The sequence below is a fragment of the Manis pentadactyla genome, chromosome 14 (assembly GCF_030020395.1).
Source record: "Manis pentadactyla isolate mManPen7 chromosome 14, mManPen7.hap1, whole genome shotgun sequence".
NCBI classification, from domain to species: Eukaryota; Metazoa; Chordata; class Mammalia; order Pholidota; family Manidae; genus Manis; species Manis pentadactyla.
In genome coordinates this window covers 16,397,593-16,424,787 of record NC_080032.1, presented here as the reverse complement: position 1 = coordinate 16,424,787, position 27,195 = coordinate 16,397,593, and the positions used below count along the sequence as shown (strand labels likewise).

Genomic DNA, 27,195 nt, shown 5'->3' with positions numbered 1-27,195 from the left:
CTTCTCAGATTGACTTACCTACCTATGGCAGACATGTTTAAAGAGTTAGTCATGTATCTGTGAATCCCTTGGAACAACAGTGCATCAGTTGGTGTGACTTAGAATAAGGACAAGAGAAAGAAGTTAAAGGTGGTTTCAGGTCTGGGGTTAGGATGGTGAGAGTGTCACTGACCAAACCATGAGAAGGGAGTACACTTTGAGGTAGTACTGATGAGGTCTGTCTTAAACAGGTTGAGTTCAACATGACAGCAAGATAGTCCAGTGCAGGTGGTTCAGGAAATGGGATAGAATGTCAATTCTTCAAGGCGTTGATTTCGGGGTCACTAGCATACAACTGCCAACTGAAATCTGGAGGATGGATAGACTCTATATGGGAGAGAGAAGTGTAAAGAAAGGGCAGAGACATAATAATCTGAGTCCTCTTGAATAATCTCAGTTACTCTCATTGGTGACTTCACCATGTACTAGCTAATTATATGAGGCTGATAAGTCATCTGAGAGTTCTAAGTCTCATTTTTCTTATCTGTAAAAGAGAAATAACTACTATACCCAGTGGTTGTGAGAAATAAATGATATAATGAATATAAAGCCTTTAGTAAATGACTAATATATTAGCTCTTCAACATATGTTTGAGGTCAGAAAGAGGAAGAAGAACCATGAAAGGAGACAGACAAGAAGTGGTAAGTTCATGCATTCATTTAAAACAAATCAAAGTACACTGAATACCTGCAATGTATAAGGAAGGCATTGGGCTGGAAAAGACACAAGACAGGATAAAGTCATTCAGCTCAGATTCAGCCAACATCTGTTCAGTACTTTCTTGTGTCAGGCATTATGATATGCTTTCATTCATCTCACTTGAGGGATATAATGCAACGTAGGTGATTTTCCAAAAAGAACAAGTGGGCAGGTTAGATAAAGATTTTTAAAAGACTTTTAAAGTTGGCAAAATGGACACTGGTGATCTTTGAGGAAACTGTTTCACTTGGCTGGAATGGGGTTGGGTTGGAATGAGGTTGGGAAATGGGAAGGAAATGAAGGCAGGGAGAAAAATTTTACAGGCATATTAGAATAAAACAAAACAGTAGCAGGGTCAAATACAGGTCTTTGTAGATACGTAGAGATCTGTGCTTGCCTGAAGGAAAGAGGGAAGGGGTCACAGGAAAGGAAGAGACAAGGACAGCTAATACTTAGTCATTTTTTAAAACTGTGGCATAACAAGAAAATAATTAGATACATTTGAAAAAGAAAACATCTTCTGCACGTATTAGTCACTCAGTGGATGAACAATGATTCAATGCGAACACCTTGATAAACTTGGTCTTATAGAGAGACATGGGAACAGAAAGACAGATTTTCTTAAAACCTATAATGACTTCTCAAGATTTTAAGAGGATAGAGCAAAATTTTTCTAGGCATGAAAATCCTATGATCACAAATACCAATCTGTAAAAGTATTACTGCAGAAATGCATATGGTGTGTGCTTGAGATATCAGGGGAAGTTGAGAGCAACTGTGGTCTACCATCAGTGATAGTATCTTCAATATCACTGCCCCATTTTATCTCAAGGGCCAACTGACCCCACCAAAAAAACAAATGTACTTCAAAAACACCTAGACAAACAAATAAAAGAACATATCCAGGATAAGGAAAGAGATAAACAAGGTACATGACACCATTTTCATTTCTTCACTGAATTCCTTTACTAGGGAGAATAGCTTGGCCCTGTTTCAACATCAGTTTCTACCAACTAGTATGATTTTAATAAAAGATATATATGTATGTATATTATAAGAAGAGTTAGGACCACCCTTCTTCAAGTGGCATCTTCTCATTCCCCCTCAATTTTCTCTGCTTTTTCACTCCACAGCATTTATCACCTTCTGATTTGCTATGTACTCTACTTAATTCACATATTTTCTGTCTCCCCCTTCTAGAATATAAATTTGATAAGGGCAAGTTTTTTAGTCTGTTTTATTCATTACTGCATCTACAATGTCTGAAACAAGGTTTGAGAGATAGTTCTCCTGAAAAAAATAGTTGCTGAAAGACTGAATAAACCAATCAAGTCCATTACAAAGCCAAAGTTATAAAAAGTTTCTTTTTGCATTTACTTTTACCTATGTATAATTTTTCCTGTGTTAATGTTACTTTATAATTTTTATATTATTTCACATGAGTTGGTTTCCCTCAGTTAGACTGTAACTTTCTGGAAGATGGCTCTAAATTATTTCTGATTTACTTCCTTATTACTCTCAGACTTTAAATGCTAGCTAATAAAAAATGTTAAAGTAATAGTTAACTTGTCTTTACATTCCTGGTCCCGCCCTTCCCTTTTGCTGCCTCATGCCAACCCCACTCTACCAAAGAGAGCTTGGCACCATTTCAGAGAAGTCATTCTCCACACTACTTTGTTATGAAGTGATTGAATAGACTATGGTTTTAAGTTGTTGAGACGGCAAGCAGTGTTTTTCAAATGAAATTCTTTTATGAGTTCCAACGCAATAAAATAGTTCAGTGATTCAACTGGCTGAATTACATTTCATTCACTTAGAGGTAGATTCTACTAAAGAAAACTAGAGCACATACTTCTTATTTTACTCTCCAGAAATTGCACATTTGGTGTTATTTCTCATACTGAGCACTAGAAAATGAAAAGGTCTCAGGGAATGGATGTGGACTATTTGGACTAAGCTGACTACAAAATATCTTAATCAAAAAGAGGCCTTCAGCTACCTCCTAAATTATTAATTGCCTCTTCCTAGACTTCTTAGTATGGTATTTGATTTTTCTTCATAATCCAGTTTAGGAAAATTACCATAATTTGTGTTTATAAATAAGGAACTCCCTAAATATTCTTCAACAAGTTTGCATGGTCACAATGTTCCCTAAAAATAAATATAATTTCAAATTAAGACAATGTTAAAATTAGGCTCTGATAAATAGCTCCATTGTTTAAGGCTTTTGATTTTTGAAAGTCACATGGGTACAACCTATATTTCACTTTGTTTTAATTTGTGGCCTTTCTAGCAATTTGTTCAGACAATGTTCTCAAATCTTCATGTATAATAAATTTAGGAAAACTGTGCTTACAGGGACCTCAATTTCCACTAAATATTATAAGATCATGGCCATTTCCTCCTTATTTTCAGTTTGCTTGGGAGGCATATGGCAAACTAGAAAGAATAGGACACATGGGGTTAGAAAGGCATATGTTTAAAATCTTACTCTGCTACTTACTAGTTTGTTCTTCAACTTGCTGCTTGGAAAGGCAATCACAGTGAAGAGCATGGGGCTTTGATTCAAGTCAAATTCCAGGTCCATCCCTAACTAGCCATATGATCATGGTTAAGTTTCCAAACTCTCCAACAAGGTTCCTTCTCTGTAAAATGGACATAATAAACGTACCTAATGTTTGTTTATTATGAGAACTTTTTATTGTGAGAATTTAATAAGATGGTGCATGTAAAATGCTAAACAAGATGACTAGCACAGAATAAGCACTTAATAAACTTCATCCACTACTACTAAATGAAATAAGTCAATGTGATAGTCTGGATAGACTATATATAAATTATGAAGTAATTAGCTTAATTTTTTACTATTCTGTATAGATCAAAAAAGGGGCTCAACTGCCATTCAATTATTTCCCCTTGCTACTCGTAATGTAGTAATAGTATTCATTAATACATTAGAACTAAGAATTACATCAGTCCTCTTCCTTTATTGATGCTTACATTTTGTTATAAGAATCACTTTTAAGATACATTCAAGAAGACATCATGTTTTTATAAAATAATAAAGAATTATAAAGGATTCTGTGTCATTGTTGAATTAGATTTTTCATGGTCTATTCTGTATTTACTGATTAATTATATCAATACTTCCCCTAAATTTTTCATCTTGACTTACCTTTAAGGATCGTGAATAGAGCAAAATTTTTCATAATTTTCTTATCCATACATGCTTCCCTCAATTCCATAAGTCTAAAATTAAAATTAGCCTGTCCTTCCTATTTAGTGGACATGATTCATTTTAGAAATATTATTTATGCCTAGATTAATCAAACCACAATGGTAGGTTTGAGCTTTAAAAGGTGATTGTTTTACATACTATTCTCTGGATTTTAATTATTTGCTTGTAAACTAGATATACTTAGCATTAAACTTTTGCCCTCAGAGTTTGTTCTAGAGCAGCACTTTCTATCAGAATGATTCATAATCATGGTAATGGTCTATATTTGCACTACCCAATATGCTAGTCACTAACCATATGTTAAGGCACTTAAAATTAAGCACTTAAAGTGTGACTAGTGTGACTGAGGGACTGAATTACCAATTTTGTCAAATTTTAATTAAATTTTAATTTAAATAGATACATAGCTCACAGCTATGTTGGACAGCATAGTTTTAGATAGTTCAAAAAACATTAGTAATTATGTTGAAAATGAATAACGATTCTCATAACAAAACTATATGGGTTGTATCACTGCCTCAGGAATTGCTGACACATCTCTTGACTAACTGTACAAGAAGTATTGAGGTTTCACCACTGTTTTACCACTTTATGAATCAACCTTCCATGAGCCATCCCTTTCCCCTCCCTGCCATCATTGCTGGTCTCACACTCTCAAATAAATTATTTGTAAAAGAAAATGCTAAGATGTAAAATCTAACTAGGAATCTAACTTTGACCTCAGGCTCCTATGGGGAATTCAATTGTTCTCATTGGCCTAACTTCTGAGGGATGAAGGTAATTGCAGAGATGTCATCTTTCTTTCTCTAATACCTTCTCAGACTAGCCACATAAGTTAGCTCCTTGACCAGCTGTCTGTTTTAAACAGCAATGAAAGAGAACCACCACAGGAAACAGGAACTGTTGCATTTCGTTATCGAATAACTAGGTAGAAAAGATAAGAGTGTTGTAAGTATATGTATATTTTCACAGAGTCTAGAAAAGCAGCTACAGCTACACCCTCTTTCCTCCTGCTGTTAGACAAATTTCCAAGCACTTGATAGTAGAATGCCACCATGACCTAGAGGTGATGGTTTCCCCCTGCACTGCTAACAAAGTTCAGGGAGTTCTTCCCTTAAATGATATATAAATGCTGAACTTTTTACCCAAGGAAATGGTATCTTAGTACTGAAATACTAAAATGTTAGACTGCTTACTACTCCAATGAGTAGTTTTATTATTTTGCTAACATTAATGTACAATTATATGAACAACATTATGGTTACTAGACTCCCCCTATTATCAAGTCCCCACCACATACCCCATTACAGTCACTGTCCATCAGCATAGTAAGATGCTATAGAATCACTACTTGTCTTCTCTGTGTTATACTGCCTTCCCCGTGTACCCCCCCTTACATTATATATGCTAATCATAATGACCCTTTTTCCCCTTTTTCCCCTTTATCCCTCCCTTCCCACCCTTCCTCCCCAATCCCTTTCCCTTTGGTAACTGTTAGTCCATTCTTGGGTTCTGTGATTCTGCTGCTGTTTTGTTCCTTCAGTTTTTTCTTTGTTCTTATACTCCACAGATGAGTGAAATAATTTGATATGTGTCTTTCTCTGCCTGGTTTATTTCACTGAGCACAGTACCCTCTAGCTCCATCCATGTTGTTGCAAATGGTAGGATTTGTTTTCTTCTTATGGCTGAATAATATTCCATTGTGTGTATGTACCACATCTTCTTTATCCATTCATCTACTGATGGACACTTAGGTTGTTTCCATTTCTTGGCTATTGTAAATAGTGCTGTGATAAACATAAGGGTGTGTATGTCTTTTTCAAACTGGGCATCTGCATTGTTAGGGTAAATTCTTAGGAGTGGAATTCCTGGGTCAAATGGTATTTCTATTTTTAGTTTTTTGAGGAACCTCCATACTGCTTTCCACAATGGCTGAACTAATTTACATTTCCACCAGCAGTGTAGGAAGGTGCCCCCATCTCCACATCCTTGCCAACATTTGTTGTTGTTTGTCTTTTGGATGTTGGCCATCCTAACTGGTGTGAGGTGATATCTCATTGTGTTTTAATTTGCATTTCTACGATGATTAGTGATGTGGAGCATCTTTTCAAGTGCTTGTTGGCCATCTGAATTTCTTCTTTGGAAAAGTGTTCAGCTCCTCTTAATTGGCTTATTTTCTTTTTGTTTGTTGAGTTGCATGAGCTATTTACATAATTTGGATGTCAACCCCTTATTGCATATGTCATTTATGAATATATTCTCCTATACTGTAGGATGCCTTTTTGTTCTACTGATGGTGTCCTTTGCTATACAGAAGCTTTTTAGTTTGACATAGTCTCACTTGTTCATTTTTGCTTTGGTTTCCCTTGTCCGGGGAGATGTGTTCATGAAGAAGTTGCTCATGTTTATGTCCAAGAGATTTTTGCCTATGTTTTTTTCTAAGAGTTTTATGGTTTCATGACTTACATTCAGGTCTTTGATCCATTTTGAGTTTACTTTTGTGTATGGGGTTAGATAATCCAGTTTCATTCTCTTACATGTAGCTGTCCAGTTTTGCCAACACCAGCTGTTGAAGAGGCTGTCATTTCCCCATTGTATATCCATGGCTCCCCTATCATATATTAATTGACCATATATGCTTGGGTTTATATCTGGGCTCTTTAATCTGTTCCATTGGTCTGTGGGTCTGTTCTTGTGCCAGTACCAAACTGTTTTGATTACTGTGGCTTTGTAGCAGAGCTTGAAGTCAGGGAGCATAATTCCCCCTGTTTTATTCTTCCTTCTCAGGATTGCTTTGGCTATTTGTGGTCTTTTGTGGTTCCATATGAATTTTAGAACTATTTGCTCTAGTTCACTGAAGAATGCTGTTGGTATTTTGATAGGGATTGCATTGAATCTGTAGATTGCTTTAGGCAGGATGGCCATTTTGACAATATTAATTCTTCCTATCCATGAGCATGGGATGTGTTTCCATTTATTGGTATCTTCTTTAATTTCTCTCATGAGTGTCTTGTAGTTTTCAGAGTATAAGTCTTTCACTTCCTTGGTTAGGTTTATTCCTAGGTATTTGATTCTTTTTGATGCAGTTGTGAATGGAATTGTTTTCCTGATTTCTCTTTCTGCTAGTCCATCGTTAGTGCATAGGAAAGGCACAGATTTATGTGTATTAATTTTCTATCCTACAACTTTGCTGAATTCAGATATTAGATCTAGTAGTTCTGGAGTGGATTCTTTAGGATTTTTTATGTACAATATCATGTCATCTGCAAACAGAGACAGTTTGACTTCTTCCTTGCCAATCTGGATGCCTTTTATTTCTTTGTGTTGTCTGATTGCTGGGCCTAGGACCTCCAGAACTATGTTGAATAAAAGTGGGGAGAGTGGGCATTCTTGTTTTGTTCCCAATCTTAAAGGAAAAGCTTTCAGCTTCTCACTGTTAAGTATAATGTAGGCTGTGGGTTTGTCATATATGGCCTTTATTATGTTGAGGTACTTGCCCTCTATACCCATTTTGTTGAGAGTTTTTATCATGAATGGATGTTGAATTTTGTCAAATGCTTTTTCAGCATCTATGGAGATTATCATATGGTTTTTGTCCTTTTTGTTGATGTAGTGGATGATGTTGATGGATTTTCAAATGTTGTATCATCCTTGCGTCCTTAGAATGAATCCCACTTGATCATGATGGATGATCTTTTCGATGTATTTTTGAATTCAGTTTGCTAATATTTTGTTATTTTTGCATCTATGTTCATCAGGGATATTGGTCTTTTATTTTCTTTTTGTGTGGTGTCTTTACTTGGTTTTGGTATTAGAGTGATGCTGGCCTCATAGAATGAGTTTGGGAGTATTCCCTCCTCTTCTACTTTCTGGAAAACTTTAAGGAGGATGGGTATTAGATCTTCACTAAATGTTTGATAAAATTCAGCAGTGAAACCATCTGGTAAAGGAATTTTGTTCTTAAGTAGTTTTTTGATTACCAATTCAATTTCTTTGCTGGGAATTGTCTATTCAGATTTTTCTGTTTCTTCCTGGGTCAGACTTGTAAGGTTGTATCTTTATAGAAAGTTGTCCACTTCTCCTAGGTTATTCAGCTTGTTGCCATATAATTTTTCATAGCATTCTCTCATAATTCTTTGTATTTCTGTGGTGTCCATAGTGATTCTTCCTTTCTCATTTCTGATTCTGTTTATGTGTGTAGACTCTCTTTTTTTCTTGATAAGTCTGGCTAGAGGTTTACCTATGTTGTTATTTTCTCAAAGAACCAGCCCCTACTTTCATTGATTCCTTCTATTGTTTTATTCTTCTCAATTTTATTTATTTCTGCTCTAATCTTTATGATGTCCCTCCTTCTACTGACTTTGGGCCTCATTTGTTCTTTCTTTTCTAGTTTCATTAATTGTGAGTTTAGACTGTTCATTTGGGATTGTTCTTCTTTCCTGGGGTAGGCCTGTATTGCAATAGATTTCCCTCTTAGCATGGCCTTCATTGCGTCCCACAGATATTTGTGGTGTTGAATTATTGCTGTCATTTGTCTCCATATATTGCTTGATCTCTTTTTTTATTTGATCATTGATCCATTGATTATTTATGAGCATGTTATTAAGCCTCTACATGTTTGTGGGCTTTTTCATTTTCTTTGTGTAGTTTATTTCGAGTTTCATACCTTTGTGGTCTGAGAAGCTGGTTGGTACAATTTCAATCTTTTTGAATTTACTGAGGTTCTTTTAGTGGCCTAGTGTATGATCTATTCTTGAAAATGTTCCATGTGCACTTGAGAAGAATGTGCATCCTGTTGCTTTTGGATGGAGTGTTCTGTAGATGTCCATTAGGTCCATATTTTCTAATATGTTGTTCAGTGCCTCTGTCTCCTTACTTATTTTCTGTCTGGTTGAGCTGTCTTTCAAGTGAGTGGTGTGTTAAAGTCTCCTAAAATGAATGCATTGCATTCTATTTCCCCCTTTAATCCTGTTAGTATTTGTTTCACATATGTAGGTGACCCTGTGTTGGGTGCATAGATATTTATAATAGTTATATCCTCTTGTTAGACTGACCCTTTTATCATTATGCAATGTCCTTCTTTGCCTCTAGTGACTTTCTTTGTTTTGAAGTCTATTTTGTCTGATACAATACTGTAACTCTTGCTTTTTTCTCCCTATTAGTTGCATGAAATATCTTTTTCCATCCCTTTTCTTTCAGTCTGTGTATGTCTTTGGGTTTGAAGTGAGTCTTTTGTAGGCAGTACATAGATCGGTCATGTTATTTTATCTATTCAGTGACTCTATGTCTTTTGATTGGTGCATCAGACCATTTACATTTAGGGTGATTATCGATAGGTATGTCCTTATTGCCATTGCAGGCTTTAGATTCGTGGTTACCAAAGGTTCAAGGGTAATTCCCTTACTATCTAACAGTCTAATTTAACTCACTTCATATGCTATTACAAACACAACCTAAAGGTTCTTTTTTTTCCCTCCTTTTTCTTCCTCCTCCATTCTTTGTATGTTATGAATCATATTCTGTACTCTGTCTATCCCTTGGGTGACATCTATTTAGCCTTTGGAATACTTCCATCTATAGGAGTTCCTCCAAAATGCACTGTAGAAGTGGTTTGTGGGAGGTAAATTCTCTCAGCTTTTGCTTATCAAAAAATTGTTTAATGCCTCCTTCAAATTTAAATGATAATCTTGCTGGGTAGAGTATTCTTGGTTCAAGGCACTTCTGCTTCATTGCATTAAATATATCATGCCACTCCTTTCTGACCTGTAGGGTTTCTGTTGAGAAATCTGATAGCCTGATGGGTTTTCCTTTGTATGTGATCTTTTTTCTCTCTCTAGTTGCTTTTAAAGTCTGTCTTTATCCTTGATCTTTGCCATTTTAATTATTATATGTCTTGATGTTATCTTCCTTGGGTCACTTGTGTTGGGAGATCTGTGCACCTCCATGGCTTGAGAGGGTATCTCCTTCCCCAGATTGGGGAAGTTTTCAGCAATTACCTCCTCAAAGACACTTTCTATTCCTTTTTCTCTCTCTTCTTCTTCTGGTACCCCTATAATACGAATATTTTTCCGTTTGGATTGGTCACACAACTCTGTCAATATTCTTTCATTCTTAGAGATCCTTTTTTCTCTCTATGCCTCAGCTTCTTTGTGTTCCTCTTCTCTAATTTCTATTCCATTTACCGTCTCTTCTACTACATCTAATCTGCTTTTAAATCCCTCCATTGTATGTTGCATTTCATATATGGAATTTCTTAGTGATTGAATCTCCATCCTAAATTTGTTTCTGAGTTCTTGAACATTTTTCTGTACCTGCATAAGCATGTTTTATGATTTTTATTTTGAACTCTCTTACAGGAAGATTGGTGAGTTCAGTTTCATTTGGCCCTTTTTCTGGGGTTTGTGAGATTTTGGTCTTAACCAGGTTCTTTTGATGTTTCATATTTCTATGTGGTGCCCTCTAGTAGCCAGAAGCTCCAATCTCTGGGGCTTCTCAGCTCCTAGAGTGAAGTTGGGTGTTGTAGGGGAGGGGAGCTGGTGCCTGGAGGGAGGAAAGATCTGTTTCCTGATTCCCGTCTGCAGTGCCTGTCTCCAGTATCAGAGCCAGTGGGCTGAGCACACAGGTGTAAGCCTCTGTGCTTGGCGTCTCTAGCTGTTGTAGGTGGGGCCTCCCTGACACCAGGGCAGTGCCTGCCGGTTTGCAAGTGGGTGCTGTCAGGCCAGGAGGAAGGCTCAGCAGGGTGTGCATCAGTGGGCAGCCTTAGAGCTGAGCAGCAAGACAGGGGGATGGAGCTTTTGAAGCTCCTCAAAGTTCCCAACCAGTTGGGCAGAGTGCTCTCAGACAACATTGTCCAGCTCTCCCTTCTCCCGTACAGCAAGCTCCATGCAAACCCCACCCCTTCAGCAGCCCTCTAGCTGCTAGGAAGCCTCTCAGAGCACTTGCTTTTCCCTTGTCCCAGAGCAGCCATGTGTGGATCCTGTCCTCCACAAACGGCCAGAATCTCAGTCTCTCAAGTACTCTGCCTGTCCCAGCTCCCCAACCTCCAGAGCACCACACAATGTAGGTTTCTGCTCACAAAGCAGATCTCCAGAGTTAGGTGTTCAGCAGTCCCACGCTTCCACCCCCTCCTGTTCGGTTTCTCTTCCTCCTGCCAGTAAGCTGGGGTGGGGGAAGGGCCTGGGTCTCACCAGATCAAGGCTTTGGTATGTTACCTTGTTTTGTGAGGTCTGCTCTGTTGGTGATGTCTGTATGCAGTCTGGTTCAGCCTTCTTTCCTGTTGTTGTTTTAGGGTTAGTTGTATTAATTAACTATATTTTCAAAGTATTTGTGGTTTTGGGAGGAGTTCTCTGTCTCACCTCTCATGCCGCCATCTTGAATACGACTCTCCAACGAGTAGTTTTAAGACTTGCTCCCATCTCCATTGGTCATGGTAAAAGAGTTTGGCACTACAAGAAGGAAACTGGTACTTGTATGCAATAGCTGCTTAAAAGAGGCTGCTGGAATCAAATTTGGTCTACCTTTACATTTTAACAAATAACAATAACATTAAAACTTACATTTGTATGAGATGAAGTGGTTTCACATACCTAGTCACTTAAATTATTTTAACACTGTGGTAAGATAATAGCAGCTATTATTATTTTGTTTTTTTATGAGTAGCATCTGATTTCCAGTTTCTCATGTTCCAGTACACCAACACTTTTACATGGCACGGTGCTATCCAGAAACATTTCTGAGAAAAAGTGGGCACATTTCTTTATGATATTTGGATGTTCTTAACTGGGCTCTCAAATTAAGTCCCTGAAACCTTTCTTCCCCTTCTTTGTATTATGCTATTTTAAAATAGAAAAGATTAGACAGATTTCTATTACTTTTCTATTTAATATATAGTACCTATTTGGTATAATCTGTTAAATGTTTATAACCACCATTCCATTGCACTATTAGTTACATAAGTAGGTTTACCACATCTACTTGGTGATATTGGTATCTTTTTTCTCCTATTATAGGATAGAATATGGAGGAAGGATTTAGAGTATAGGACAGAAAGGAGTCAAGAATGTGTAAGCCATATAATGAAGATAACCTTAATATGTTCTGAATTTAGAGTTTTAGGGCAGTAGAAAAACTAATCACATTCATAAGACATTTTACAACTACATTATTTCAAAATTTGTGTAGATATTCACAAATTGTCTATAGCTCTCTTTATCTTTTAAATGTTCTATGGATATTTGTGCAGGAATATTTTAAGTACAGTTAATGAACTGTGTCCTGAAAAGGCTTGTATTGGCCTTAGCTTCAAAATTTATGCCATGGGATTATAAATCTGTTATCTCAGTAAAAGTAAAGGTTAAAGAACTCACAACTAAGTTTCTTATAAGGATTTTTGTCTCAGTAAAATTAAAGGCCAAAATAATTCATAAGTATGTTTGTTACAGGGATCTTCATCATTAAGTAAGGAAAACTCTTGTTAGCCTAAAACATGGCCTTGGACTCCTGCTACAGGATTACTACAAGACTAAGGAGAATTCATCCAGGAAAAACCATCAGATCTATATAAGATATTATAAAAACAAAACAAAACAAATAGGGAAAAGAAGTGGCAGGGGGAAGAAATTTCTTTGGCAAAAGAGTGTCATACATCAAATGGAAGTTGTGTCAGAACATACTGCCAATGAATTAAAAAAAGAATTCAATGAAATAATTTCTATATAAAAGAGAAGCCCATAGCAGGAATATGTTAACAAAAAATATGGTGAGCCAAAAGGGAATGAAACATGAGTTGGCAGAAGTAAGAGAGAGAGGGGGGGAAAAAAAAAACACTATCAAAATGAAACCTGCCCTGGAAGCAGGACAAAGAGGAAGTTGTAATGTTGAAGAAAGCATGGTAAGGGACCTGAAGTATAGAACTGAGAAAGGTCAAAAGAGAGCCTGATCAAAGTAAAAAAAATTCCAGAAAATTATAAATAATAAAGATGAATATTTTAATAGTATCCTTGAAGAAGTGAATGGAAATACAGTAATATAAAATGATTAATATAATTTTGAAGACTTCCATGGAATCAAACTTAAAGCTACATATTGATAGGGCCCACAGCACCCCAGTGACAGAATAATTAAACACTGAAACATATCTTAAGTAATCTACTAAATTCCAAAGATTAAAAGAAAAAAATTCTTTAGGCATTCAGTCAAAAAAGGCTCAAAAACAAGTCTGAGGATATTTTCGACCTAAAGACTATCAGAATTCCAATATTCTACTTGATTACTGATTTAAAATTTAGTATTTGTCATCAAAACAGTTTCCATGTGTATATTACTTATTTCACACAAGAAACATTAGACAAAAATTATAGCTATAGAAAATTAAAACAGCTGAGTTGAATAAAATTATAAAACCTAAGTTATTGCCCAGTATTAAGGATTAAACATTTTAAGAATATCTAGTACTTTAACATAATTTAACATTTATTAGGACTAGTTGAAAGTCCATAGAAGAAATTTAGTTAACTTATCTAGGCAATTGTGATTTTAAGATAAGCAACACTGTAATAATGGATTATAGCAGTCATCTATGTTTCTATAATCTACAACTCATCATGCCTGGACAATTACAATGAAGCAAGATATTTTTCTTGGGGGTAGAGGAGTAGAAAACAGTGAGGGAATAGCTTCTTAAAATAGTTTATTTGTTAGTAAAGGTTTATTACCAATACCCATTTCAACAGGCATCACCATTTACAAATGTTTTATAATTGAATTATTCACAAGATCCATATGACAACTTCTGTTAATGTCATTTCACCGATGAAGTAATGAAAGCAAAGCTAAAGGAAAGTAAATGCCCAGAGCTGCATATTGAATCAACAGAAAAAGAAGAGTATCACTTCTACTATGAATTTTTTTTTTTGTCTCTAACAGTTTTTGTCACAATGTTGCACTCCTACATTATTTTTAGCTACTGAGTAACACCGATCTTAACCAGAGGCCTGTGGTATCATGATCTAACACAACAAAATCATAATGAGAGTGTTCAAAGACTATAGAGGAAAAAACACATTTGGAGAAACACAACAGATGTGAATTACATCAATCAAAAGTGCTTATCTGCTGAGACTCTATTCTGCTGAGCCTTGTATGAAAAACTAGGGTGAAAGTAAAACTAACAAAAAAAGTCTCTATTACTAAAGGGGGAAAAAATGCAAGAAAGAGGCTAAGCAGGTATTTAAAAAGAGCTAAAAGCAAACAAAACGAAATCTTTAAAAAGGTGACAGTTTAAAACTCATACATAAAGAGATAGCCAACCACCTAGGGATAATGCTAGGTCCTAGGAGAGAGGTCAGAGAAGGCGTCACAGAAGAAAGGTGTTCTCAGCTGTATTACAAAGAAAGAAACTCTGTCTCTTATAATTTCATTTAAGACTGGCACCACTCTAACACTTTAAAGGTTATTGTCAGTAGTAACTCCATTATAAGGTTGCACCACACACTTCAATAGTAAACTTTTACAAAACAGAAATGACTAAACTGTCTAGTAATTTAATGCCAAAAATTAAGAGAAATGAAAACCAAATCTTCTACATTAAGGGAAAACATCTTATGAACTCAAATGGAATAATTATGGCTCTACCTTGTTTGGTGACTCATCCAAAGAAGTTATTTACCACCACTGTTCTTGAAGTTCTTTGCCTTTTTGTAAAGCATTTATTAAAATTTTCTCTTTGCCCTGCCTTTAATCTCACCAGCCTTTCTCCAGATATAGTAAAATGAATGTAGAGAAACAAAGCCTAACAAGGAAGTTCTAGGTCCTTCCAAGCCCACAAAATGCAAATCTTTTAGTAGAGACACTTTTTCGTCTCAGTGCACACAATCTATATATCTTCTAGAGTAATAACTATATTTGCCTAGGATTTCCTGAAATTAACATTACAGAAGTCTCCAATTTGCAAAAGGGTTGGGTTCCAAATGTTCACTTTCAAGTTAGGTATCTGTAACTGAATGTTTTTATCCACAGATCAATGCTTCATATGGAATTGAGGTTTTTGAATAGCCCACAGAGTTTATTAACCACAATGTAAATCTAACACCTTACTTTGCATTTAAAAATATCTTTAGAAAGTACTGCTGAAATACAACTAATTATTAAGTCAGAAAATATTTGAATAATTTTAAAACTGTATTTTGAATTAAATTAGAATGCATAAAAATGACATACTGAATGGAGACTTGAGGATATTCTGAACTGAACTTTTGGATTACTTAATGATGTTAGGGACTGCTGACATTAGGTCTTTATCAGATCTAATTTCATTTAAAAATGTATGGCTCTTCTGATTCTCAACCTACAGTATATCATTAGCAATAAAACCACAGAACAGCAAGTTGGAAAAGACTTCAGAGATCATATTCAATCTGACCTTAATTTGAAGATGGAGAAACTGAGACTTGATAGATGGAAAAACTTAATACAAGTCATCCAACCAATTAGTTTTGAAGTTGAAACCTCATCTTAATTTTCATCCAGTGTCTTTTCTATTGTAACAGTGCTTACTGGTCATGATCAACACTAGTTTTACTCAGAAATAAAGAGGGAACATTATTATAACCATTTTATCACCATAATTTAGCAATACCCAGTGAATTTGGGGATGTGCATACTGCAAGACTCCCACATGGACACATGAATATTCATTAAGGCATTGTTTGTAAAGGTAAAAAATGAGAAATTAATTAAACATCTGTAAATAGAAAAAAAGGGTAAGTGTGGTATAATCATCCAAGATAAAGCCATTTAAGGCAATGAATTTGATAATTTAGTTTAAATCAATGAATTTGATCAAAATTTAATATATAGAAATCTCAAAAACATAATAAAGGAAAAACTAAGTTGAAGAAACATATATAGGATATATTGAAATTTATGCAAAGTTCAACACAAAAAACTATGTGTTATTTCAAGAAGCACATATATACTAACAATACAAATGGGAAGGGAGGGATATACACCAACTTCAGAAGGGTAGATGGATCTGGGATGGAAAAGAAAGAGTGGGACTGCAAAGAGGTCAAAGGTGACTTCAATTATACAGGAGGCTCTAATAATGGAAGAGACTAGATTAAGTAGTTTTTTGGGGTAATTGTGAGAATCTTAGGAAAGACTAGATTTGTACATGTATATGAGAGAAAAAGACTTTTTGGGATAAAGTTAAATTGTAAGTGTAAATGACAAAGTTAAATTGATGGAAGAAAGAGTAAATAAAGGAGATTGTGAATTTTGGATTGGATAGTTCACCAGGCTCACCACGAGCTGGTGATATTGATACAAGACAGTTTGGTTATTGCTGGGATATTTTTAGGATGGTAAGAGAAGGAAGGTTATTATGAGGTATTGATGCCAACAAGGGCACTGGCAAAGATTGCAAGTGGCATGGGATGTGGCATCACATATAAGTGACTTAGACACTGTTTTTAATCATTTCTTAGGTCTTCCCTCAATTTATTTCTAATGTTAATAGGTGACTCTGCCTTGTCCCCCAACCTTCTCCACCTGCCACCAGCTTTACTGAGATATAATTGACATATAACATTCTGTAAATTAAAGGTGTACAACTGTGATGATTTGATGATACATGGATATGTTGGGAAATGATCACCATAACATAGTTAACAGATGCATTACTTGACCTAATTTTTTTTTTATGGTAGACATTTAAGGTTTACTCCCTTAGTAACTTCCATAGCATTACTAACTAATGTCATCATGTTGATTATTATATCCCCAGAACTTATTCACCTGATAACTAGAAGTTTTTACCCTTTGACCAATATCTCCACATCCCAGACCCCGGTTACCACCATTCTGTTCTCTGCCTCTGAGTTTGACTTTTTTTTTAAAGATTCCACATATAAGTGAAATCATACAGTATTTTTCTTTCTCTTTTTACTAAGCATAATGCCCTCAAGGTCCATCCATGCTGTTGCAAATGGCAGGGTTTCTTTGTTATTTATGGTTGAATAATATCCCATTGTGTATATGTATCTCACATTTTCTTTATCCATTCATCTGTTGATAGACACTTGGGTTGTTTCCACATCTTTGTTGTGACTAATGCTGCTTTGAACATGGGAGTGCAGATACTCTGCCTTCTCCTTAATACTATATTCATATGCAGTGTCAGGTTTTAAAGTGTTCAATTACAGGAATCTTAAAAAAAGAAGCTTACTGATTATGGATTTGTCCATATAAATTTTATCTTTTAACTTCTCCTTTAATCTTCCCTTTAACTATAGCATACCTGCTATTCAAAAGAATCTGTTTAAATGTCCTTCAAAAATTTTATTATGCTTAATAGTGACTTTGTGGCATCTTACTACACTGATGGACAGTGTCTGCAATGGGGTGTGTGGGGGGGACTTGATAATACGGGTGAATGTAGTAACCATATTGTTTTTCATGTGAAACCTTCCTAAGAGTGTATATCAATAATACCGTAATAAAAAAATAATGATTATGGGAAAAAAATTTATTATGCTTACTAAAAGTATAACTTTTTTAAAAATAGGAAAAAAATGGTTCCCCATCCAGAACAAAAAAACCAAAACACAAAATTGAAGAGCTCCTACTCATTTGGCATAAATTATGTTTTTTGGTCTTGTTCAGAAAGGAATTATGGTTAAAAAAAATTCTGCCTTATGACCTGATCTTATATCTGGAAAACCCCAAAGAATCCACAAAAAAACCCCAAAACTGTCAGACCTAATAAACAGATTCAACAAAGTTGCAGGATACAAAATCAACACACAAAATCCATTATATTTCTATCCACTGGCAATGAATAATATGAAAAATTAAGATAATTCTATTTACAGTACTATCAAAGAATAAAATACTTAATAATATATTAAATTGAGGAGGCAAAAGACTTGTACACTGAGAACTACAAATCAATGCTGAAATAAATTTTAAGAGACCTAAGTAAATGGAAAAACATCCTTTGTTCAAGGACTGGAAGATGTAAAATTGTCAAAGTGACAATGCTACCCAAGTACACTCCTACCAAAATCCTAATGGTGTTCCTTGGAGAAATAGAAAAGGTCATCCTAAAATTTATTTGGAATTTCAAAGGACCCAGAATACCATAATAATCTTGAAGAAAAGGAACATAGTTGGGGGACTCAGATTTACATTTCCTGATTTCAAAACTTACTACAAAGCTATAGTAATCAAATCAGTGCAGTACTAGCCTAATGATAGACATATAAATCAATGGATTAGAACTGAGAGAATTCAGAAATAAAACCTCTAAGGCATATGTCTATACCTAACTGATTTTCAACAAGGATGCCAAGACAATTCAATAGGGAAAGGACAGTATTAAAAAAAAAAATAGTGCCAGGACAACTGTATATCCATATGCAAAAGAATGAAGGTGGACCCTTTACTTATACCTTATATAAAAATTAATTCAAAATAGATCAAAGATCTAAATTTAAGAGCTAAAACTATAAAACTTTTAAAGAAAATATAGGGCCAAATCTGCATAACCTTCGATTTGTCAAAGGATTCTTAAATATGAAACCCAAGCACAAGCAATGAAAGAAAACAAAATATTGACTTCATTAAAATTAAAAACTTATATGCAAGAGAGACCATTAAGATTGAAAATATGACCCACAGAATATTAGAAAATATCTGCAGATCATATATCTGTTAAAGGCTTAATGTCTAGAATATATTAAAAAACTCCGACAACTCAACAACAGAAAAAACAACCAATTTAAAAATGAGCAAAGGACTTGAACAGACATTTGTCCGAAGATATACAAATGGCAAATTGGCACATGAAAAAGTGCTCCACACTATTAGTAATTAGGAAAATGTAAATCAAAGTCACAATGAGATACCACTTCACACCCATCCTAGACCATAATAAAGAAAAGGGAAAACAGCAAATGTGGACAAGGATATGAAGTCTTTGGAACCCCTGTACATTGCTGGTGGGAATGTAAAATGGTGTACAATTTGGTGGCTCCGGAAAAAGCAAAACATAGAATCACAGTATGATCCAGCAATTCTACTCCTAAGTATACACCCAAAAGAACTGAAAACAGACTCAAACATTTGTTCATAGCAGCATTACTCACAATAGACAAAAGGTGGAAATAACCTAAGCATCCATCAGATGAATGGGTAAACAAAATGTAGTTTATACATACAATAGAAAATCATTCAGCCATAAAAAGGAGTGAAGTTCTAATACAGGCTATAATATGGATAAACCTTGAAAATATTATGCTAGTTGAAATAAACCAGACACAGAAGGACAAATATTACATGATTCCATTTGTATGAGATATCTAGAATAGGTAAATTTGTAGAGACAGAAAGCAGATGAGTGTTTACCAGGAACTGGGCAAAAACAGATGAATAGAGTTAGTGCTTAACAGATACAGAGTTTCTGTTTGGGATGACAAGAGTTCTAGAAATAGATAGTGATGATTTATCCATAATTATTTTCTTAGGGTAAGTTTCTACAAGTGGAATTGATGTGCCAGTAGGTATATAACAATCAAGATACTTAACATTACTCTAATTAACATTTTCACATTATTCTTAAAGCTTAACATTTTTTCATAAGTTATTTTAACCATCTTGAAGCTGGTGCTGCTAGCACATGAAAAATGAAACAAGATGGCATACTGGGAATTCCAAAATACCCAATAGGATATTACAGCCTTTTTCTTTACTGTTCTGTTAGAATATTTATTTTTGTCTAGTTGATGAGAGATCTGTTTTGTCACCAAGAGCAGCAATAAACAGAATTTTGATATCATTTCATATATACTTAGTTTTACATGATCAATCAACCCATTTATCTGCAATCTGTTGGAATTCCAATGCAAATAAGTCATGAAAAACATTTTACAAATAACATAATTAGTAATAGTTATGATTGATTGGGTACATGCTGGCCAACCACACTAGACTGTAAACTCATCAATACAAAGCTGTTTTATTATTAGGGAAACAAAAACAAACAGGAGAGACTTCTGGTTAGCACACTGCTTTAAAGCAAAGGGGCGATTTACACTGCTGGGAGTTCATGAAACGAGAGTCCCTAAGCTGGAATATTTTGGAGTCAGAGTAGATAAATAAAAAATGAATCACAATGCTATTTATAATGATAATTACAGCATGGTTTGTAACATTGTTGAAAACATTTGGAAACAACCCAAATGTCCATCAAAAAGGAATTGGTACAATTATACACTGACTACTGTGTAGCTAATACAACAGAAGCAGATCTAGGAAAGAGCCTACTGAAGTATTAAGTAAATAGTAATATGTCTAATATGATTACATTAAAATAACATTAATAATATGAATAATGTTAAGAAAGATAGGAAAAAAACTAGAAGAATATGCCACAAATTGTTTACAGTGACTACATCTGTTGGGGGAAAGCTTGGCATTATATCTATATTGTGCACTACTGTACCTAAAATTTAAGCAAGTATATATATATATATATATATATTTTTTTTTTTTTTTAATTTTTACAAACTTAGCTAAGTAGTTGACATTTATTTAAAAAATAACCTAAGATTCCAGAGAAGACCAGAGTTGACTATTTTCCTGTGGTCTTGTCCACAGTCTCGTTACACTAAACCCAGACATAGCTATGCAGTTGTTTATTGATGTCAAGCGAGGGAAAACATGTATTTAGCAAATACTGATGAGGGGTGGAGTTTGGCGGGGGCAGCTTCCAATTATATGAACATTTTAGATGTTTCACACATTTTGATGGCTGGCTGTTATGGAAATTTCTTAGTTTATATACAGACTTTTAATGATGGTAAGACAAACACCACCTTTACCAGATTTAATACTGCTAGACAGAAATGAACACAAAGGACTAGATTTTGAAGTGTGGGAGGATAAGCAAGTATATTTTTATCTAAAAATTCATTTTAAACAAGAAAATTATTAATTTTGTGTTTGTTTTATAATTAAAATATGTGCTTTAGCAATGAAGTTAGATTACAAGATATTTCAAAAAAGGGTGATAATGTAAAATTCCAGGAAAATAATTTTCTACCATTACCTACATTTTTACTAGGTAAATGATTACTCTTTTTTTAAAGGTATTATTGATATACACTCTTATGAAGGTTTCACATGAAAAAAAATGTGGTTACTACATTTACCCATATTATCAAGTGTCCACCCATACCCCATTGCATTCTCTGTGCTACATTGTTTTCCCTGTGACCCCTCACACCATGTGTACTAAACATAATACCCCTCAATCCCCTTCTCCCTCCCTTCCCACCTGCCCTCCCACATCCCTCCCCTTTGGTAACCGCTAGTCCCTTCTTGGAGTCTGTGAGTCTGCTGCTGTTTTGTTCCTTCAGTTTTGCTTCGTTGTTATACTCCACAAATGAGGAAAATCATTTGGCACTTGTTGTCCTCTGCCTGGCTTATTTCACTGAGCATAATATCCTCCAGTTCCATCCATGTTGCTGCAAATGGTAGGATTTGTTTCTTTCTTATGGCTGAATAGTATTCCATTGTGTATATGTACCACCTCTTCTTTATCCATTCATCTACTGATGGGCACTTAGCTTGCTTCCATATCTTGGCTATTTGTAAATAGTGCTGCGATAAACATACGGGTGCATATGTCTTTTTGAATCTGAGAACTTGTATTCTTTGGGTAAATTCCCAAAGGAGTGGGATTCCCTGGTCAAATGGTATTCCTATTTTTAGTTTTTTGAGGAGCCTCCATATTGCTTTCCACAATGGTTGAACTAGCTTATTATATTCTATTCCCACCAGCAGTGTAGGAGGGTTCCCCTTTCTCCACATCCTTGCCAGCATTTGTTGTTCTTAGTCTTTTCGATGCTGACCATCCTAACTGGTGTGAGGTGATATCTCATTGTGGTTTTAATTTGTATTTCCCTGATTATTAGTGATGTGGAGCATCTTTCATTTGTCTGTTGGCCATCTGAATTTCTTCTTTGGAGAACTGTCTCTTCATAGCCTCTGCCCATTATTTTTTTTCTCTGCCCATTTTTTAATTGGGTTATTTGCTTTTTGAGTGTTGAGGCATGTGAGTTCTTTATATATTTTGGATGTTAACCCCTTGTCGGATAAGTCATTTATGAATATATTCTCCCATACTGTAGGATGCCTTTTTGTTCTGTTGGTGGTGTCCTTTGCCGTACAGAAGCTTTTTAGATTGATGTAGTCTCACGTGTTTATTTTTGCTTTTGTTTCCCTTGCTCGAGGAGATGCGTTCAGGAAGAAGTTGCTCATGTTTATATTCAGGAGATTTTTGCCTATGTTGTCTTCTAAGAGTTTTATGGTTTCATGACTTACATTCAGGTCTTTGATCCATTTCGAGTTTATTCTTTATTCGAGTTTATTCAACTTTATTCTTCCTTCTCAGGAATGCTTTGGCTATTTGAGGTCTTTGGTGGTTCCATATGAATTTTAGAATGATTTTCTCTAGTTCACTGAAGAATGCTGTTGGTATTTTGATAGGGATTGCATTGAATCTGTAGATTGCTTTAGGCAGGATGGCCATTTTGACAATATTAATTCTTCCTATCCATGAGCATGGGATGTATTTCAATTTATTGGTATCTTCTTTAATTTCTCTCATGAGTGTCTTGTAGTTTTCAAAGTATAGGTCTTTCACATCCGTGGTTAGGTTTATTCCTAGGTATTTTATTCTTTTTGATGCAGTTGTGAATGGAATTGTTTTGCTGATATCTTCCTTTGCTAGTTCATTGTTAGTGTACAGGAATGCAACAGATTTCTGTGTATTAATTTTGTATCCTGCAACTTTGCTGAATTCAGATATTAGATGCAGTAGTTTTGGTGTTGATTCTTTAGGGTTTTTTAATGTACAATATCATGTCATCTGCAAACAGGGACAGTTTGACTTCTTCCTTGCCAATCAGGATGCCCTTTATTTCTTTTTGTTGTTTAATTGCTGTGGTGAAGACATCCAGAACTATGTTGAATAAAAGTGGAGAGAGTGGGCATCCTTGTCTTGTTCCCAATCTTAAAGGAAAAGCTTTCAGCTTCTTGCTGTTAAGTACAATGTTGGCTGTGGGTTTGTCATATATGGTCTTTATTATGTAGAGGTACTTGCCCTCTATACCCATTTTGTTGAGAGTTTTTATCATGAATGGATATTGAATTTTGTCAAATGCTTTTTCGGCATCTATGGAGATGATCATGTGGTTTTTGTCCTTTTTGTTGATGTGGTGGATGATATTGATGGATTTTCTAATATTGTACTAACCTTGCATCCCTGGAATAAATCCTACTTGAACATGGTGGATGATTTTTTAATATATTTTTGAATTCTGTTTGCTAATATTTTGTTGAGTCTGTAATTTTCTTTTTTTTGTGGTGTCTTTGCCTGGTTTAGGTATTAGAGTGATTCTGGCCTCGTAGAATGAGTTTGGAAGTATTCCCTCTTCTTCTACTTTTTGGAAAACTTTAAGGAGGATGGGTATTAGGTCTTCACTAAATGTTTGATAAAATTCAGTGGTGAAGCCATCTGGTCCCCCTAGGAATTTTGTTCTTAGGTAGTTTTTTGTTTACTAGTTCAATTTCTTTGCTGGTAATTGGTCTGTTCAGATTTTCTCTTTCTTTCTGTGTCAGCCTTGGAAGGTTGTATTTTTCTAGAAAGTTGTTCATTTCTTCTAGGTTATCCAGTTAGTTAGCATATAATTTTTCATAGTATTCTTTCATAATTCTTTGTATATCTGAGGTGTCCATAGTGCTTTTTCCTTTCTCATTTCTGATTCTGTTTATGTGTGTAGACTCTCTTTTTTGTGTGGTAAATCTGGCTAGGGGTTTATCTATTTTGTTATTTTCTTGAAGAACCAGCTTTTGCTTTCATTGATTCTTTCTATGTTTTATTCTTCTTGATTTTATTTATTTCTGCTCTAATCTTTATTATCTCCCTCCTTCTACTGACTTTGGACCTCATTTGTTCTTCCTTTTCTAGTTTCATTAATTGTGAGTTTAGACTGTTCATTTGGGATTCTTCTTCTTTCCTGGGGTAGGCCTGTATTGCAATATACTTTTCTCTTAGCATGGCTTTCACTGCGTCCCAAAGATTTTGTGGTGTTGAATTATTGTTGTCATTTGTCTCCATACATTGCTTGATCTCTGTTTTTATTTGGCCATTGATCCATTAGTCATTTAGGAGCATGTTGTGAAGCCTCCATGTGTTTGTGGGATTTTTCGTTTTCTTTTTGTAATTTATTTCTAGTTTCACACCTTTGTGGTCTGAGAAACTGGTTGGTACAATTTCAATCTTTTTGAATTTACCAAGGCTATTTTTGTGGCCTAGTATGTGATCTATTCTTGAAAATGTTCCATGTGCACTTGAGAAGAATGTGTATTCTGCTGCTTTTGGGTGTAGAGTTCTGTAGATGTCTGTTAGGTCCATCTGTTCTAATTTGTTGTTCAGTGCCTCTGTCTCCTTACTTATTTTCTGTCTGGTTGATCTGTCCTTTGGAGTGAGTGGAGTGTTGAAGTCTCCTAGAATGAATGCATTGCATTCTATTTCCCCTTTTAATTCTGATAGTATTTGTTTCACATATGTTGGTGCTCCTGTGTTGGGTGCATAGATAGTTATAATGGTTATATCTTCTTATTGGATTGACCCCTTTATCATTATATAACATCCTTCTTTGTCTTTTGTGACTTTCTTTGTTTTAAAGTCTACTTTGGCTGATACAAGTACTGCAACTCCTGCTTTTTTCTTCCTATTAGTTGCATGAAATATCTTTTTCCATCCCTTCATTTTTAGTCTGTGTATGTCTTTGGGTTTAAAGTGAGTCTCTTGTAGGTAGCATATAGATCGGTCTTGTTTTTTAATCCATTCAGTGACTCTGTGTCTTTTGATTGGTGCATTGAGACCATTTATGTTTAGGGCGATTATCGATAGGTATGTACTTATTGCCATTGCAGTCTTTAGATTCGTGGTTACCAAAGGTTCAAGGTTAACTTCCATACTATCTAAGAATCTAACTTAACTCACTTAGTATGTGTGGGTAAAATTGTAATTTATTCAGAATATCTCACCTGGCTTTAATATATATGCAGATCAACAGGAGCTCAAGGGTGGGGAGAAGTATGGCTTTAGTGGATTTGCATAACTCCTCAGGGGTGGAGAGAAGTTCATCTCCATATCAATGGGTAATTACCTGGGGAACAGAGGGCTTATCTGTACCTGAGAGGTGAGGGGAGGGCCGGTTTTGCTGCTGCTGGAGCAGGAGAGAGATCAATCACTGGACTGCAGTTTGTTACCAATATACGGGGTTTAAACTTTATTTCTCCCTTTGATTTATGTTTTTAGAGGTATTTTGCCCTGGGATTTCCTTTTCCTGGGCTTACAGTATGCTATTAGAAACAGAATCTAAAGGTATTTTTTTCTCCTCCTTTTTCTTTGTCCTCCGTTCTTTATATGTCAGGTATCATATTGTATACTCTTGGTCTATCCCTTGATTGACTTTGGGGGTAGTTGATTTAATTTTGCATTTGCTTAGGAATTAACTGTTCTACTTTCTTTATTGTGGTTTTATTACCTTTGGTGACAGCTATTAAACCTTAGGAACACTTCCATCTATAGCAGTCACTCCAAAATACACTGTACAGATGGTTTGTGGGACGTAAATTCTCTCAGCTTTTCCTTATCTGGAAATTGTTTAATCCCTCCTTCAAATTTAAATGATAATCTTGCTGGGTAGAGTATTCTTGGTTCAAGGCCCTTCTGCTTCATTGCATTGAATATATCATGCCACTCCTTTCTGACCTGTAGGGTTTCTGTTGAGAAATCTGATAGCCTGATGGGTTTTCCTTTGTATGTGATCTTTTCTCTCTCTCTAGCTGCTTTTAAGTCTTCTTTATCCTTGATATTTGCCGTTTTAATTATTATATGTCTTGATGTTATCTTCCTTCGGTAACTTCTGTTGGGAGATCTGTGCACCTCCATGGCTTGAGAGGGTATCTCCTTCCCCAGATTGGGGAAGTTTTCAGCAATTACCTCCTCAATGACACTTTCTATTCCTTTTTCTCTCTCTTCTTCTTCTGGTACCCCTATAATACGAATATTTTTCCGTTTGGATTGGTCACACAACTCTGTCAATATTCTTTCATTCTTAGAGATCCTTTTTTCTCTCTGTGCCTCAGCTTCTTTGTATTCCTCTTCTCTAATTTCTATTCCATTTACCATCTCTTCTACTACATTTAATTTGCTTTTAAATCCCTCCATTGTATGTTGCATTTCATATATGGAATTTCTTAGTGATTGAATCTCCATCCTAAATTTGTTTCTGAGTTCTTGAATATTTTTCTGTACCTCCATGAGCATGTTTATGATTTTTATTTTGAATTCTCTTGCAGGAAGATGGGTGAGTTCAGTTTTATTTGGCCCTTTTACTGGGGTTTGTGAGATTTTGGTCTGAACCAGGTTCCTTTGACATTTCATATTTCTATGTGGTGCCCTCCAGTGCCCAGAAGCTCTAGTCTCTGGAACTGCTCACCGGCTGGAGTAAGGTCAGGGGTCCTAGGGGAGCGGCCCTGGTGCCTGGGGGGAGGGAAGAGCTGTTTCCTGCTTCTTGGTTGCAGTGCCTGTTTCTGCTGTCAGAGCCAGTGGGCTGAGCACACAGGCATAAGCCTCTGTGCTTTGTGTCTGTAGCTGTCATAGGCGGGGCCTCCCTCTGGCTGACCTGATGCCAGGGTAGTGACTGCCAGTTTGTGAGCTGGTGCCGGCAGGCCAGGAGGAAGGCACAGCAGGCTGCGTATCACAGTGGGGGGCCTTGGAGCTGAGTAGCCAGCCAGGGGGATGGAGCCTGAAGCTCCTGAAAGTTCCTAACCTTCTGGGCAGAGTGCACCCAGACAATCTTGTCCACCTATCCCTTCTTCAGAGCAGCAAGCTCTGTGCAAACCGTGCCCCTTCAGCAGTCCTCTCACTGCTAGAAAGCTTCTCAGACTACCCACCTTTTATTTGTCTCAGAGCAGCCGCATGTGGATCCCTGTCCTCTGCAAATGGCTGGAATCTCAGTCTCTCAAGTATTCTGCCTGTCTTAGCTTTCCAACCCCAGTAATCTCCAGAGCACCATGCAATGTAGGTTTGTGCTTGCAAGGCAGATCTCCAGGGCTGGGTGTTCAGCAGTTCCAGGCT

The 27,195-nt window shown here is 35.8% G+C and overlaps 1 protein-coding gene across 4 annotated transcripts in view; it reads right to left on the bottom strand.

Moving 5' to 3' along the window:
* Positions 1-27,195, bottom strand: part of TAOK3 (TAO kinase 3) — a 174,575-nt gene that overhangs the window by 114,066 nt on the left and 33,314 nt on the right. The window contains exon 1 of one of the 4 annotated variants that reach the window (XM_057491982.1): positions 3,243-3,445. The exons of the other annotated variants lie outside the window; for them this stretch is intronic. The gene's annotated coding sequence lies outside the window, so the exon portion shown is untranslated. Of the gene's footprint in view, positions 1-3,242; positions 3,446-27,195 lie in introns of those variants that run through there. 4 annotated transcript variants of the gene reach the window in all.